The sequence below is a fragment of the Aquarana catesbeiana genome, linkage group LG06, assembly GCF_042186555.1.
Source record: "Aquarana catesbeiana isolate 2022-GZ linkage group LG06, ASM4218655v1, whole genome shotgun sequence".
NCBI lineage: Eukaryota > Metazoa > Chordata > Amphibia > Anura > Ranidae > Aquarana > Aquarana catesbeiana.
In genome coordinates, this window is record NC_133329.1 from 19,521,184 (window position 1) to 19,536,961 (window position 15,778).

Below are 15,778 nucleotides of genomic sequence, written 5' to 3' on the forward strand. Positions count from 1 at the left end.
ATGTGGTGGTGAATTCACATTGTCCCATAAAGTCACAGGAGACAGTCACCGTTTTGTGTTGTTACAATCACTCACTTATTTTTCTTTTAGAGGATTTTTCAGGACTGTTTATTTTATACATCATTTAATATAAAATATTTTTTATTGTTTTATTTTTCATTTTTATGTTTTGGACTGTTTTTGTCACATTTATTCACTTGCACTTTTTTGGTTTTCATATGCCAATTTCATATTTTTTTTTAGATATATGGTTTGTGAGCGCAGCTCCTTATGTTTATTTATTGTATTTGTGTGTATTTCACTTTGAGTTGCAGCTTTTGTGGTAGGTTAACAGCAGTTTTTTTTCTTTATAATGTACAGGCAGACATGTCACCACAACCCTAGCAGCTCCGCCTGCATCTGACAATCCTGCTTCAGGAAACTTCATAAAGTCCATGCTGCTCACTCTCTACTCTGATCCTCAGAGGGACCTAGGAGCCTCCATTACACATATAGAGGATAATAAGCTGGAAACTGTTGAGGAGTGCACTGATGTTTTAGAGTGTGGTGGCTAAAGCTCTCATTCGTCTATGCTGTGGTAGCCAAACAGAATGGTCACACCAACATTATCCATCAATTACAACACAACTTAAATTTGCCAACCTGGAGGACCACCAATATAAAAATCAGAGGCATCCCCGTGTCTGTGAAACCTGGCAAACTGAGTTCTTACCTGAAACAACTATTCCGTAAATTGCTCCCTGCTTTCACTACGCAAGATCTACTAATTGACAGAGCTCACAGAATTCAGAAACTGAGCCACCTCTCTATCTACCTCTCATGGTAGCAGGCAGATGCACTATTAGGGCAGGTGGAGATCATACAACTGTCTAGGTCCTTGACTGTACCCAGTGGGAACCAGGCTGTAAACATTTTTACTCCACCCCAACTACTACTAATAAAAGCAATATCTCTGGATATTGGGGAGTTACTAGACTTTAAGGTTCCCGAAAAGATATTAACTCCTGTCATCCCCTGTCCCCTGTCATCTGCTCTCCTCCCCATATTCTGTAGAGGGTCATCTCAAAGGTGTCTATGCAACTTAAGTAACTACTGCATTACCATTATTATTATTAATTCTGTTCTACCACATTACCATTATTATGATTAATTTCGTTCCTTTGTGCTTACCACGCTCCCTGCTACTCAGTGCAAAAAGTATTTACCTGCTTATTCCTGGTTCCCCCTTAATGGAGAAGCATTACTGACCTCCCTCTACTTTATTCCTCACTAGCAGTGGCAGCTGGTGAAGTTTTAGGTTAAGGGGGGCGCCAGACCCCGCCTTTCCTTTTTGATTCCTCCCACTTCCCATAAGCCCCACCCCTTATATAATCCACCCACTCCATCTCCTGTATTCCACCCATAGTGTCAGGAGTATACAGCTCAGCATCACAAGACAGAATATACAACCATAGCATCACCGGAAAAGAATATACAGTCCTAGCATCACAGGACGGTAGTATACAGCCCTAGCATCACAGGACAGCAGTATACAGCTCAGCCTCACAGATCAGGGTATACAGCTCAGCCTCACAGATCAGAGTATACAGCTCAGCCTCACAGATCAGGGTATACAGCTCAGCCTCACAGATCAGGATATACAGCTCAGCCTCACAGATCAGAGTATACAGCTCAGCCTCACAGATCAGGGTTTACAGCTCAGCCTCACAGATCAGGATATACAGCTCAGCCTCACAGATCAGGGTATATAGCTCAGCCTCACAGATCAGGATATACAGCTCAGCCTCACAGATCAGGGTTTACAGCTCAGCCTCACAGATCAGGATATACAGCTCAACCTCACAGATCAGGGTTTACAGCTCCGAAGATGAAACAAAGGCGCCACTCTAAGTGCAGTAAAACACATGGAGTTTAATAAAAACTGTAAGAAAGGTACTCACAAAGGTACAATGTAAACAGGCATGTTGGCAAAAACTGCCGGATATCCTGGAAGCGGGTCTGATCCGAGTGCCTATTTGTTCCCAATTCCGGAAGTGACCTCATCCTCCTTGTTCTCAGCGTGCGTTCCAATGACAGGAAGTGTCGGCATCCATTGGCGCAGCCTGTCCACCGGAGACCACTGCGATTAAGGAACCGGATCAGACCCACTTCAAGGATATCCGGCAGTTTTTGCCAATATGTTTACATTGTACTTTTGTGTGTTTCTTTCTTACAGTTTTTATTAAACTCCATGTGTTTTACCGCACTTAGAGTGGCGCTTTTGTTTCATCTTCACATCTTCAGAGTGTCCAGAGGATTGCTTCTTTTTCTCTAATGGGGCTGCCTTCTTAAGTTGATATCATCCCACGAACTTTATGGACATTACTATAGCCCTCATGGACATTATTACAGCCAATGCCATTTACAATTTTCACCCTCCTTTACATTGTATTGTTTTGTAGACTAGTTCCCCATTGGGAGCAACAGAGTTAAGGGTTTTACACTGTCTTGGGCTTAGCGCTCACTTTATCCCTATATATTGTTGTGGGTTTAAAGCTCAGCCTCACAGATCAGGATATACAGCTCAGCCTCACAGATCAGGGTATGCAGCTCAGCTTCACAGATCTGGGTATACAGCTCAGCCTCACAGATCAGGGTATACAGCTCAGCTTCACAGATCTGGGTGTATAGCTCAGCCTCACAGATCAGGGTATACAGCTCAGCCTCACAGATCAGGGTATACAGCTCAGCCTCACAGATCAGGGCATACAGCTCAGCCTCACAGATCAGGGTATACAGCTCAGCCTCACAGATCAGGGTATACAGCTCAGCCTCACAGATCAGGGTATATAGCTCAGCCTCACAGATCAGGGTATACAGCTCAGCCTCACAGATCAGGGTATACAGCTCAGCCTCACAGATCAGGGTATACAGCTCAGCCTCACAGATCAGGGTATACAGCTCAGCCTCACAGATCAGGGTATATAGCTCAGCTTCACAGATCTGGGTATACAGCTCAGCCTCACAGATCTGGGTATACAGCTTAGCCTCACAGATCAGGGTATACAGCTCATCCTCACAGATCAGGGTATATAGTTCAGCTTCACAGATCTGGGTATACAGCTCAGCCTCACAGATCAGGGTATACAGCTCAGCCTCACAGATCAGGGTATATAGCTCAGCCTCACAGATCAGGGTATACAGCTCAGCTTCACAGATCTGGGTGTATAGCTCAGCCTCACAGATCAGGGTATACAGCTCAGCCTCACAGATCAGGGTATATAGCTCAGCTTCACAGATCTGGGTATGCAGCTCAGCCTCACAGATCAGGGTATACAGCTCAGCCTCACGGATCAGAGTATACAGCTCAGCCTCACAGATCAGGGTATACAGCTCAGCCTCACAGATCAGGGTATACAGCTCAGCCTCACAGATCAGGGTATATAGCTCAGCCTCACAGATCAGGGTATACAGCTCAGCCTCACAGATCAGGGTATACAGCTCAGCCTCACAGATCAGGGAATATAGCTCAGCTTCACAGATCTGGGTATACAGCTCAGCCTCACAGATCTGGGTATACAGCTCAGCCTCACAGATCAGGGTATACAGCTCATTCTCACAGATCAGGGTATACAGCTCAGCTTCACAGATCTGGGTATACAGCTCAGACTCACAGATCAGGGTATACAGCTCAGCCTCACAGATCAGGGTATATAGCTCAGCCTCACAGATCAGGGTATATAGCTCAGCAGTACAGATCAGGGTATATAGCTCAGCCTCACAGATCAGGGTATGCAGGTGTACATCATAGCTTTCAGCGCTCTTGCACTTTCAATGACAATTGCACGGTCATGCAACACTGTACCCAAATTAAATTTTTATCATTTTGTTCACACAAATAGAGCTTTCTTTCGGTGGTAGTTATTAACAACTCCGTTTTTTATTTTTTGCGATAAAAGCAAAAAAAGTGCGGAAATTTGGAAGAAAAACAATATTTTCTTCTTTCTATTTTAAAAGAAATCCAATAAAATCTAATTTGTCATAAATTTAGGCCAAAATGTATTCTGCTACATGTTTTTGGTAAAAAAAATTCCGTTAAGTGTATAATAATTGGTTTGTGTGACCACGGACATACAGTATGTACACAGATGTGTGCAGGTGATCACGGACATATGTGTGCAGATAATTATTGGGACATGTGATTTTACTGTTACATATGTGGGGGACAGGTGTTTTTACTATGTGGGGACATGTGTTTTGGGGACATGTGTGTTTACTTTGTGTTTTTTACATTGTGGGGACACTAGACTGGTGATCAGTGAGTAAAAAGCTGTAAAAAACAGCTCATACTCACTGATCACCAGCTGGATGCAGTGATCCGCTCTCCTCTCTTCACCGACAACTTCTGTGTGAGGAGAGGAGAGCCGATTGCCTAGCACCCGGCTCTGTATTTACGTCACATGATGGCCGTGACTGGACACGGCCGTCATGTGATCAGGAGGGCCAATCACGGAGCCCTCCTGCCGATCGGAGATGCGCTGTGTCCCGGTGACATGAGCTCATCAGGATCGCGCCGCTGTGTGGGCCCGCGCGCGCGTGATCCCCCTCCTTCTGAAGGACGTTCCTCAACGTCCTCTCAGAAGGGGAGAGTGCCCACCTGGCTGTTTATATACAGTGGCCAGGTGGAAAGTAGCTAAATGACCAGGAAGAGAGCACAGCAGTGCTCTGGCCTGAGACTCAGAAGGGAATCTGAGAGGGAGGAGCCCTGTTTGTTTGGATTGAAAAAGAAGGTTTGCTTTACCTCATGTTTTGTGGGTGATGGGGACCAGCCCCACACCATATAGAGAGCCATCTACTGTTTAGTTTAGCGTCGGACCGCAAGGAATTACTTTACTATTTTTGTTTGTTTTTATGACTTTGCAAACCACTTGTAAATAAAGCTGACAACCCGCCAAATCATCATCATCATCATCCTCATCATTGTATAATACACCCATCACCGCTATCCTCATCATTGTATAATACACCCATCCTCATCCTTGTATAATACACCCATCCTCATCATCCTCATCCTTGTATAATACACCCATCCTCATCATCCTCATCCTTGTATAATACACCCATCCTCAGCATTGTATAATACACCCATCATCATCATCCTCATCATTGTATAATACACCCATCATCATCATCCTCATCATTGTATAATACACCCGTCATCATCATCCCCATCATTGTATAATACACCCGTCATCATCCTCATTATTGTAATATTCACCCATCATCATCATCCTCATCATTGTATAATACACCCGTCATCATCATCCTCATCATTGTATAATACACCCATCCTCAGCATTGTATAATACACCCGTCATCATCATCCTCATCATTCTATAATACACCCATCATCATCATCCTCATCCTTGTATAATACACCCGTCATCATCATCCTCATCATTGTATAATACACCCATCCTCATCATCCTCATCATTATATAATACACCCGTCATCACTATCCTCATCATTGTATAATACACTCATCCTCATCATCCTCATCATCCTCATCATTGTATAACACACCCATCATCGCTATCCTCATCATTGTATAATACACCCATCCTCATCATCCTCATCATTATATAATACACCCGTCATCACTATCCTCATCATTGTATAATACACTCATCCTCATCATCCTCATCATCCTCATCATTGTATAACACACCCATCATCGCAATCCTCATCATTGTATAATACACCCATCCTCATCATCCTCATCCTTGTATAATACACCCATCCTCATCATCCTCATCATTGTATAATACACCCATTGTCATCATCCTCATCCTTGTACAATACACCCATCATCATCCTCATCCTTGTATAATACACCCATCATCAGCATTGTATAATACACCTGTCATCATCATCCTCATCATTGTATAATACACCCATCCTCATCATCCTCATCCTTGTATAATACACCCACCCTCAGCATTGTATAATACACCCATCCTCATCATCCTCATCCTTGTATAATACACCCATCCTCATCGTCCTCATCCTTGTATAATACACCCATCCTCAGCATTGTATAATACACCCGTCATCATCATCCTCATCATTGTATAATACACCATCATCATCATCCTCATCATTGTATAATACACCCATCATCGCTATCCTCATCATTGTTTAATACACTCATCCTCATCATCCTCATCCTTCTATAATACACCCACCCTCATCATTGTATGATACACCCGTCATCATCCTCTTTGTATAATACACCTGTCATCATTATCCTCATTATTGTATAATACACCTGTCATCATCATCACCATCATCATTGTATAATACACTCATCATCATCCTCATTGTATAATACAGCCGTCATCATCCTCATTGTATAATACACCCATTATCATCATCCTCATTGTATAATATACCCGTCATTATCATCCTCATTGTATAATACACCCTTCATCATCATCATCATCTTCATTGTATAATACACCCGTCATCATCATCATCCTCATTGTATAATACACCCATCATCATCATGCTCATTGTATAATACACCCATCATCATCATCCTCATTGTATAATACACCCGTCATCATCATCCTCATTGTATAATACACCCTTCATCATCATCATCCTCATTGTATAATACACCCGTCATCATCATCATCCTCATTGTATAATACACCCGTCATCATCATCCTCATTGTATAATACACCCATCATCATCATCCTCATTGTATAATACACCCATCATCATCATCCTCATTGTATAATACACCCGCAATCATCATCCTCATTGTATAATACACTTGTCATCATCATCCTCATTGTATAGTACACCCGTCATCATCATCCTCATTGTATAATACACCCATCATCATCATCATCCTCATTGTATAATACACCCATCATCATCACAATTGTATAATACACTTGTCATCATCATCCTCATTGTATAATACACCCGTCATCATCCTCACTGTATAATACACCCGCAATCATCATCCTAATTGTATAATACACCCGTCATCATCATTATCCTCATTGTATAATACACCCATCATCATCCTCATTTTATAATACACCCGCTATCATCATCCTCATTGTATAATACACCCATCATCATCATCCTCATTGTATAATACACTTGTCATCATCATCCTCATTGTATAATACACCCATCATCATCATCCTCATTGTATAAAACACCCATCATCATCCTCATTGTATAATACACTTGTCATCATCATCCTCATTATATAATACACCCGTCATTATTATCCTCATCATTGTATAATACACCCGTCATCATCCTCATTATATAATACACCCGTCATTATTATCCTCATCATTGTATAATACACCCGTCATCATCCTCATTATATAATACACCCGTCATTATTATCCTCATCATTGTATAATACACTCGTCATCATCCTCATTATATAATACACCCGTCATTATTATCCTCATCATTGTATAATACACCCGTCATCATCCTCATTATATAATACACCCGTCATTATTATCCTCATCATTGTATAATACACTCGTCATCATCCTCATTATATAATACACCCGTCATTATTATCCTCATCATTGTATAATACACTCGTCATCATCCTCATGCTCATCCTTGTAATACACCCGGGTTCAACAAACAGTTGAATTCTAAATTCCAAATTCTAAAATAGTGGATGCTTCTAATCTAGAATCATGGAGCACCAGCCCTGAGATGATCCTTCCCCTTTAGTCTGGGTTCACACTGATGTGATGTCGGGAACCAGTGCGATTCCAGTGTCGGTCCCCACATCACATCTCTCCTGCAGGCAGTTCACACCGCCCTCTGCAAACCGCTGTGGGTGTCAATACAATGTTAATGACACCCCCAGATCAGATCACAGGTGAGAACACCCACACGATCCGATTTCAATGTGGGGGGAAAAAAGTCCCTGCGCTTCTTATCCTGCGAATCTAATGAGAGTTCAGCCATAACTGTTCAACTGTATACAACCGTATGGCTGAACTCGCATCTCACAGACATCGCATGTGATTCCCACTGCAGGTGCGGGTGCAAATCACATGCCATGTCTTAGATGGCAGTAGTCTGAACCTGGGCTCATACCCTCCCGACCTCCAGTAGGTCATGAGAGAACCCAACAAAACAAATGCAGGGAAGTAAAGGGTTAACCTCCTCACCTGATAACAGAACATTCACTGCACACTCAGGATCAGACTTATTTACTGCTGGGACAGAATAACTCCATAACTGGAGACAAGCTCAACAAACAGTGAGATAGCTGAAGATAGCAGCACTCTGAAGGGCAACCTGCCACAGGGTAAGATCGGTATCTCTCCTGCAATAAATAAGGCTGAGCCTGGTGTGCAGTGAGATGTTGTCATGTGAGTGAGTGAAAGGTTTACTTTTCTCCATTTGCTTGTTGCTACGGAGAGGACGAGCTGCTCCAACTCCAAGTTCATCCTTGCATCTATACAGAGCCGCTTCTCCTCCGTCCTCCGTCCATGCCTTGTTACTGCCCTGCATAGGGGCCTACCTCTGCCATTACGGAGCCTCTCTGGCAGTCTCAGTCCGTCAATTCGTGTCCACTCCACACTGCAGTGAGCCTAGGGTTGCCACCTGTCCAGGATCCGATCGGACAGTCCGAGTTTGGAATCATGTGTCCGGGTTTCAAACTGCCTGAAATCTGGACACATTATTCAGACTGGACTATGGCTTTCCAGCAGGGCTGCTGGCTGCAGCTGTCTAAGCTGAGAGTGTCTGTTATGCCGCGTACACACGGGCGGACTTTTCGACGGACTAGGTCTGGCGGACTTTTCGACGGACTTTCCCAATGAACGGACTTGCCTATACACGATCACACCAAAGTCCGACGGATTCGTAAGTGATGACGTACGACCGGACTAAAATAAGGAAGTTGATAGCCAGTAGCCAATAGCTGCCCTAGCATCGGTTTTTGTCCGTCGGACTAGCACACAGACAAGCGGACTTTTCGACCGGACTCGAGTCAGTTGGAAAGATTTGAAACATGTTTTATTTCTAGGTCCGTCAAACTTTTGGGAAAATAAAGTCCGCTGGAGCCCACACACGATCGAATTGTCCGATGGACTCAGGTTCGCCGGACCAAGTATGCCGTAAAGTCCGGTGGTGTGTACATGGCATTACACTCTCTTTCATACTGCCCAAAGCCAACACTAACAATCCCCCCACATACAGATGAGAGAGGAGAGAGGGCTCAATCTTCTTCCCGTCCCTACCCCTCTGTGTCTGCCCACATTCCAATCCCCGGAACTGTGCTTCAGAAAAGCGATGAGAGGTGGTGACTGCCAAGGGGTGAGTGAGCTCACCATCCATCCCTGTCTGTGACTAAAGCCCCCCCTTCTCTCTCCTGCCTCTGAGTACACTAAGGTAAATCAGGGTTCTAAGAGCACCACTTATATCACAGTTTCCTTTTAAACGAGAGGCCACAGTGTTCCCCCTCACATCTGAGTCCTCTCCGTACATCAGAGTTCTCAGTGTTCCCCCTTAGATCAGGGTTCCCAGAGCTTCCCTTATGTCAGAGTCCCCAGAGTTCTCCCTTACATCAGAGTCTTCTCCATACATCAGAGTTCTCAGTGTCCCCCCTTAAATTAGGATTACCAGAGCATCCCTTAGAGCATGTTAGAGTTCCCAGAGTTCTCCCTTACATCAGAGTCTGCAGAGTCCCCCCTTACAGTGAATGAGAACTCTGCGGATTCAGATGTAAAAGCGCGACTCTTGTGATTAACTTCATATGATTAGAAACATTATTTAATTGCAAAATCTATGTATAGTTTATACTATAAAAAAAATTGCCGTGCACCGCTAAAGTGTTCGGGTTTAACTTGAAGAAAAGGTGGCAACCCTAAGTGAGCCGGGAAACCGTAAGTGACGCGGGTGTGCTAAAAAAAAGCACCGCCCACCGTCCTCAGGACCGCGCCAATTAAAATACAGGAAGGGAGGACAGAAACAAATCAGTGTAGAGTGGGAGCGTTTGCGCACGCCCTAAACACGGGCAAATCAGCTTCCCATAGACCGCCGTGTGTCCGACACCCGGACTCCCTTAAAGGGCATCTATTTTTTTTTTTTTCTGCTCGGAGGGGCGGTGCCCGTGCGCCCCCTACGGACGGGCCACCACTGGTCTTTAGGAGTTATGTACTAGAAACTGGTGATACGCATCCCTCGTCCACACACCTCATCTCACACTACTGCACTTGTTTTATTATTCCTCTTTGACCTATGTTTTGTGCAATATCTCACTGCCATGTTGCTACACAATGATTAGTAACTTCTCTCTGTACTTGATATTTGAATATCCTTATGTTTTGCTTTGATGTACAGCTTTTTAGACCCCTTTCACACTGGGGTGCTTTTCAGGCGCTATAACGCTAAAAATAGCACCTGCAAAGTGCCCTGAAAGAGCCGCTGCTTTGTCTCCAATGTGAAGGGCCCGAGGGCTCTCACACGGGAGCGGTGCACTGGCAGAACGCTAAAAAAAGTCCTGCTAGCAGCGTCTTTGGAGCGGTGAAGGAGCGGTGTGTACACCGCTCCTGCCCATTGAAATCAATGGGGCAGCATGGCTATACTGCCGGCGTAGCGCTGCTGTGCTTTGCGGTGGTTTTAACCCTTTCTCGGCCACTAGCGGGGGGTAAAATTAGCCCCACTGGCGGCCGAATAGTGCCGCAAAATTGACGGTAAAGCTCCGCTAAAAATAGCTGCGTTTTACCGCCGACGCACCCACCGCCCCAGTGTGAAAGGGGCCTTTTTGTTTGTACCTTGAAAAACCCTTCAATAAAATTTGAACAATGAGAAAAAAAACCCCTGTAATGCCGTGTACACACGACCGGACTTTCGATGGACTGAATCACGTTGGACTTTTTGACGGACTTCCGTCGAATCGGACTTGTCTACACACAATCACACCAAAGTCCGACGGATTTGACCGTGATGATGTACGACCGGACTAGAATAAGGAAGTTGATAGCCAGTAGCCAATAGCTGCCCTAGCGTCGGTTTTAGTCCGTCCGACTAGCATACAGACGAGTGGATTTTTTGACCGGACTCGAATCCGTCGGAAAAATTTGAAACATGTTCTAAATCTAAAGTCCCTCAGATTTTCGACAGAAAAGGTCCGCTGCAGGTCCAATGAAGCCCACACACGGTCGAATTGTCTGACGGATTCGTTCCGTCGGACAAGTTAGGTCAAAAAGTCCGGCCGCGTGTACACGGCATAATTCTTCCACTTTACAAGACTCTGATTCGGCCATATCTTGAGTATGACATCCAGCTCTGGTCACCAGTCCTCAGGAAGGATTTGCTGGAACTAGAGAGAGTCCAGAGAAGGGCAACAAAAGGAACAAAGGGACTGCAGGATCTCAGTTATAAGGAATGCCTACAAACATTAAACTTACAGTATTCTATCTGGAGAGGAGATGCTTAAGAGGAGATATTATAGTGATATACAAATATCTAAATGGTGATTCTAGCATTGGGAGAAAACTATTCAGTTTCAAGGAGCTTAAGAGGACACACAGCTACTAACTGAAATTGTAGGAGAAGGGGTTTAACCTTAACTGTGTAAGGGGTTCTTTACCGTCGGAGCGGTAAGGATATGGAACTCCCTTCCACCACCAGTGGTGTCACCAAAAAGTGTTGATAATTTAAGATAAAATGCTTAGATGAGCATCTTAATGAATAACAGAGATATGGAAAATGGTTTTGACATAAACACACACCTACACTGGCTAAACTGGATGGACTGGTGTCTTTACTCAACCTTACCAACTATGTAGCTATGCAACGATGTGAAAATTTGTGAAAATAAGTGTGTATTAAAAAATAATTAAATACATGGACCTCGCAGGGTGCAGGAAGCTTTATTGGGGCAAGAAATGGTTGTGGTCTCTTTATCTCTATTGTGGTCCCCATTGGGAGATATCCCCTCACTTTCTATTCTGGAAACAAGGGAGAAAAGGGGGGGGGGTGGCAAAGCAGGCACACAGAGAACGAGAGATAGAAAATATACAATAGGTTCTATGGTTCAAAGGTAAGTTACATTCTGGGACTTATTAAAAGATAATAAACAACTCACCATAAGGGGTTTTTATTTCACCTACCGGACGTTCCTTTGATGTTGGTGTTATCTAGCTGTTCCTGTGCTGTGTTCCCATATGTTGCTCTTTTGGTTGGAATTTTGGTTGCCCCATCATGCATTCCATATATGTTGAGGAGATGTTAATCTCACAGAGCAGATCGGGATGTGTATATCCCTCACTTCTTCTAGTTTCTATGCTGTCTACAGTAAAAGTGTTATTTATATCTTTCTTCGGAAATTCCAGGAGGGTGGGACCGGATTCCGCTCTGACTTGATTGTTTAATCTTTAGAAACTTTCTTTATTGGAAGTTTTTTGGTATGACTGCAATTTTTTTACATATGTTTTGCTATCAGCCAGATTTATGGTTGCTGGTCTGAGAATTCACTGATCTTTTAACCGTAAGATATTTTAAAGTTTCAATGAAAATAAATAATTGGTGTCTTCCTGATTGTCTGATACTGAAATATCCAGGGGGTGTTTTCCCCAGATATAATAAATGTATTATTTATTTGTCTGTTCCTATAGTTCTGCTATTCCATTATAAATCGTATAATATTACCAGTGATTATAATATTAATAATAATGCTGTCAGTGTTAAGGAGTTCTTTACTATCAGAGTGGTCAGAATGTGGAACTCCCTTCACAGCCGATAGAGTCAATGGGAAGTGTTGATAATTTAGGAAAAAAACTCTTAGATGGGCATATTAGCTAACACAATATCCGGGGATATGGAAAATTGTTTTGACACAAACACACACACCTACAGAGGTTGAACTGGAAGGACTGGTGTCTTTATTCAACCTCACCAACTATGTAGCTATGCAACGATGTGAAAATTTGTGAAAATAGGTGTGTATTAAAAAATAAATAAATACATGGACCTCGTAGGGTGCAGGAAGCTTTATTGGGGTAAAAAATGTGTGTAGTCTCTTTATCTCTATTGTGGTCCCCATTGGGAGATATCCCCTCACTTTCTGTCCTGGAAACAAGGGAAAAGGGGGGGGGGGGCGCAGAGGCATACAGAGAAGAAAGAGAGATAGAAAATATACAATAGGTTCTATGGTTCAGAGCTATGTTACATTGTGGGACTTATTAATAGATAATAATGAACTCACCATTAAGGGGTTTTTATTTCACCTATCGGAAGTTCCTTTGATGTTGGTGTCGTTATCTAGCTGTTCCTGTGCCATGTTCCCATATGTTGTTGCTCTGTTCTCGTTGGTGAAGTTATGGTTGTCCCATCATGAGCTCCACATATGTTGAGGAGATGTCAATCTCACAGAGCAGATCTGGATGTGTATATCCCTCACTTCTTCCAGTTCTATGTTGTCTAGATGGGTTATTTAAACCTTTGTCCGGAATTTCCCGGAGGGTGGGGCGGGATTCTGCTCTGACTTGGAAATTTCCTGACAGCAGTACTTTCCCTTTGATTATTATTTATACAAGTTAATCTTTTGGAAATGTTCTGTACTGGGAGCGTATGAATCTGTAATTTGTTTCCATAGGTTTATGGTTGCTGGTCTGAGGATTTAATTCTCTTTTAATGGTAAGATATTTTAAAGTTTCAATGAAAAAAAAAATGTTTGGTGTCTTTCTGAAATCCAGATTGTCTCATGCTGAAATATCCAGGGGTATTTTCCCCAGATATAATATACTGTATTTTTTTATTTATTTGTCTGTTATTATAGTTGTGCTATTCCATTATAAATCTTATAATATTACAAGTGATAATAATATCATTAATAATAAAACTATCAGTGTTGAAAGAGACATAGATTTTATTTTATTACAAAGAAATGAAAATGACCAATAAGCACATAAATACAACTAAATGATATTGCAAAGTCATTTATAATAAAAGAGTTGATATATTACATATATCCTTTCCCCAAGTTCAGTATTATGGCCAGGCTTCAAGAATAAGAGAGAGACACAAAATGACCTGGCTCTGCATTTTATAACACACACGCACATCAAACACAACCCATATTTCCACCCCCCATTCACCCCCTGAATAGTCCTCTGTCCAATCCAAAAAATGTTAAGCCATTCTCCCACAATCATTGATATCTTCAAGCAGATGGCGTTGACACACTGTGGGCAAATCCCTTGACTCATGTCAACATTTAGACCACAGCTTTCCCTTTGATCTCTCGGTGATGGACAGCTGATCAGGTATTCTCATCTTCACCCCATAAGAGGTCTGGGGGTGCTCTTACTGTTCATCTACCCCTATAAATCCCAGTAGAAGGCTATGCAATAACATCCTCGCAGGAGATTAATCTTTTTTCATAACATCCTGTTATAAACACCCTGCTGTGCAATCCTGGTCCACTGGGTTGTAACATGGAATTTCACAGTGACTAGATAGAATATTGATAACCAGAAGAAGTAGCTATTCAGAAATATCTGATATGAGAAATGTTGTATGGTCCAATAGATACAGTACTTCTGGTGCATTTATCCTCTAACCATCCTGGAAATTCTAACGCTAACCCTTTCTGTAATTCTAACATTAACCCTTCCTATTATTATTATACAGGATTTATATAGTGCCAACAGTTTGCACAGTGCTTTACAACATGAGTGCAGACAGTACAGTTACAATACAATACAATACAGGAGGAATCAGAGGTCCCTGCTCAGTGGAACTTACAATCGAAAAAGGAGGGTCAAGAGATAGAAGAGGTAATTACGGGGAGGTGGGTTGATGGAGAAGATAAAAGTACAGTTGTTAGTTGGGGGTTGGATAGGCTTCTCTGAAGAGATGGGTTTTCAGGGATTACCTAAAAGTAGACAGAGTAGGAGATAGGCAGTTTGTGTTAAAGAGTTCCAGAAGATGGGAAAGGTTTGGAAAAAGTCCTGGAAGTGAGCATGGGAAGAGGTGAAAAGGGAGCTAGAGAACAAGATTTCTTGGAAGGAATTAAGAGAATAATTTGGTTGGTAGTTTGAGATTATGTTAGTTATGTAGCTGGGGGCAGAACTGTGGATGACTTTGTAAGTTTTGTTAGTATTTTGAATTGAATTAGTTGGGTAAGCAGAAGCCAGTGGGAGGATTGGCAGAGAGGGGTAACAGACATGCAGGGACAAGTTGATAGTTGTGCCATCGATCTTGACAGAGAAGTCAGGGGAAGGGTCACGTGGGAGAGGAAATATCTTGAGCTCAGTTTTGGATAGATTGAGTATGAGGAAGTGGTGTGACATCCAGGCTGATATGTCTGCTAGTAAATTAGTGATGCTTAAGGAGACTGAGGGAGTGAGCTGAGGGATATAGAGGTAAATTTGGGTGTTGTCAGCGTAGAATTTATATTTAAAGCCATGAGAGGCTATCAGCTGACCCAGAGAGGAGGTGTAGGTTGAGAATAGGGGAGGTCCAAGAACAGAACCTTGGGGGACTCCAACAGATAAAGGAAGAGGAAGTAGAGCTGTACATGATACTGAAGGTGTGATGGCATAGGTAGAATTTGAACCAATGAAGAATACAGTCACGGAGACCAAAGGAGTGGAGTTTTTGGGGGGGAGAGGGTGGTCAACTGTATCAAAGGAAGCAGAGAGGTCCATAAGTAAGAGCATAGAGCAGTGATTGTTGGTTTTAGCCATTAGTAAGTCATTGGTGAGTTTTAGGAGAGCAGTTTC

The 15,778-nt window shown here is 42.8% G+C and overlaps 1 protein-coding gene across 4 annotated transcripts in view; it reads right to left on the reverse strand.

Annotated features, from left to right (window-relative positions):
* LOC141148209 (uncharacterized) overlaps window positions 1-13,492 on the reverse strand; it is a 116,601-nt gene extending 103,109 nt beyond the window's left edge. Inside the window, exon 1 of one of the 4 annotated variants that reach the window (XM_073635443.1) lies at window positions 13,258-13,491. The gene's annotated coding sequence lies outside the window, so the exon portion shown is untranslated. Of the gene's footprint in view, window positions 1-12,138; window positions 12,357-13,257 lie in introns of those variants that run through there. The other 3 variants (XM_073635445.1, XM_073635444.1, XM_073635446.1) reach the window with 3 other exon arrangements.
* Between the last annotated feature and the right edge of the window lie 2,286 nt (window positions 13,493-15,778).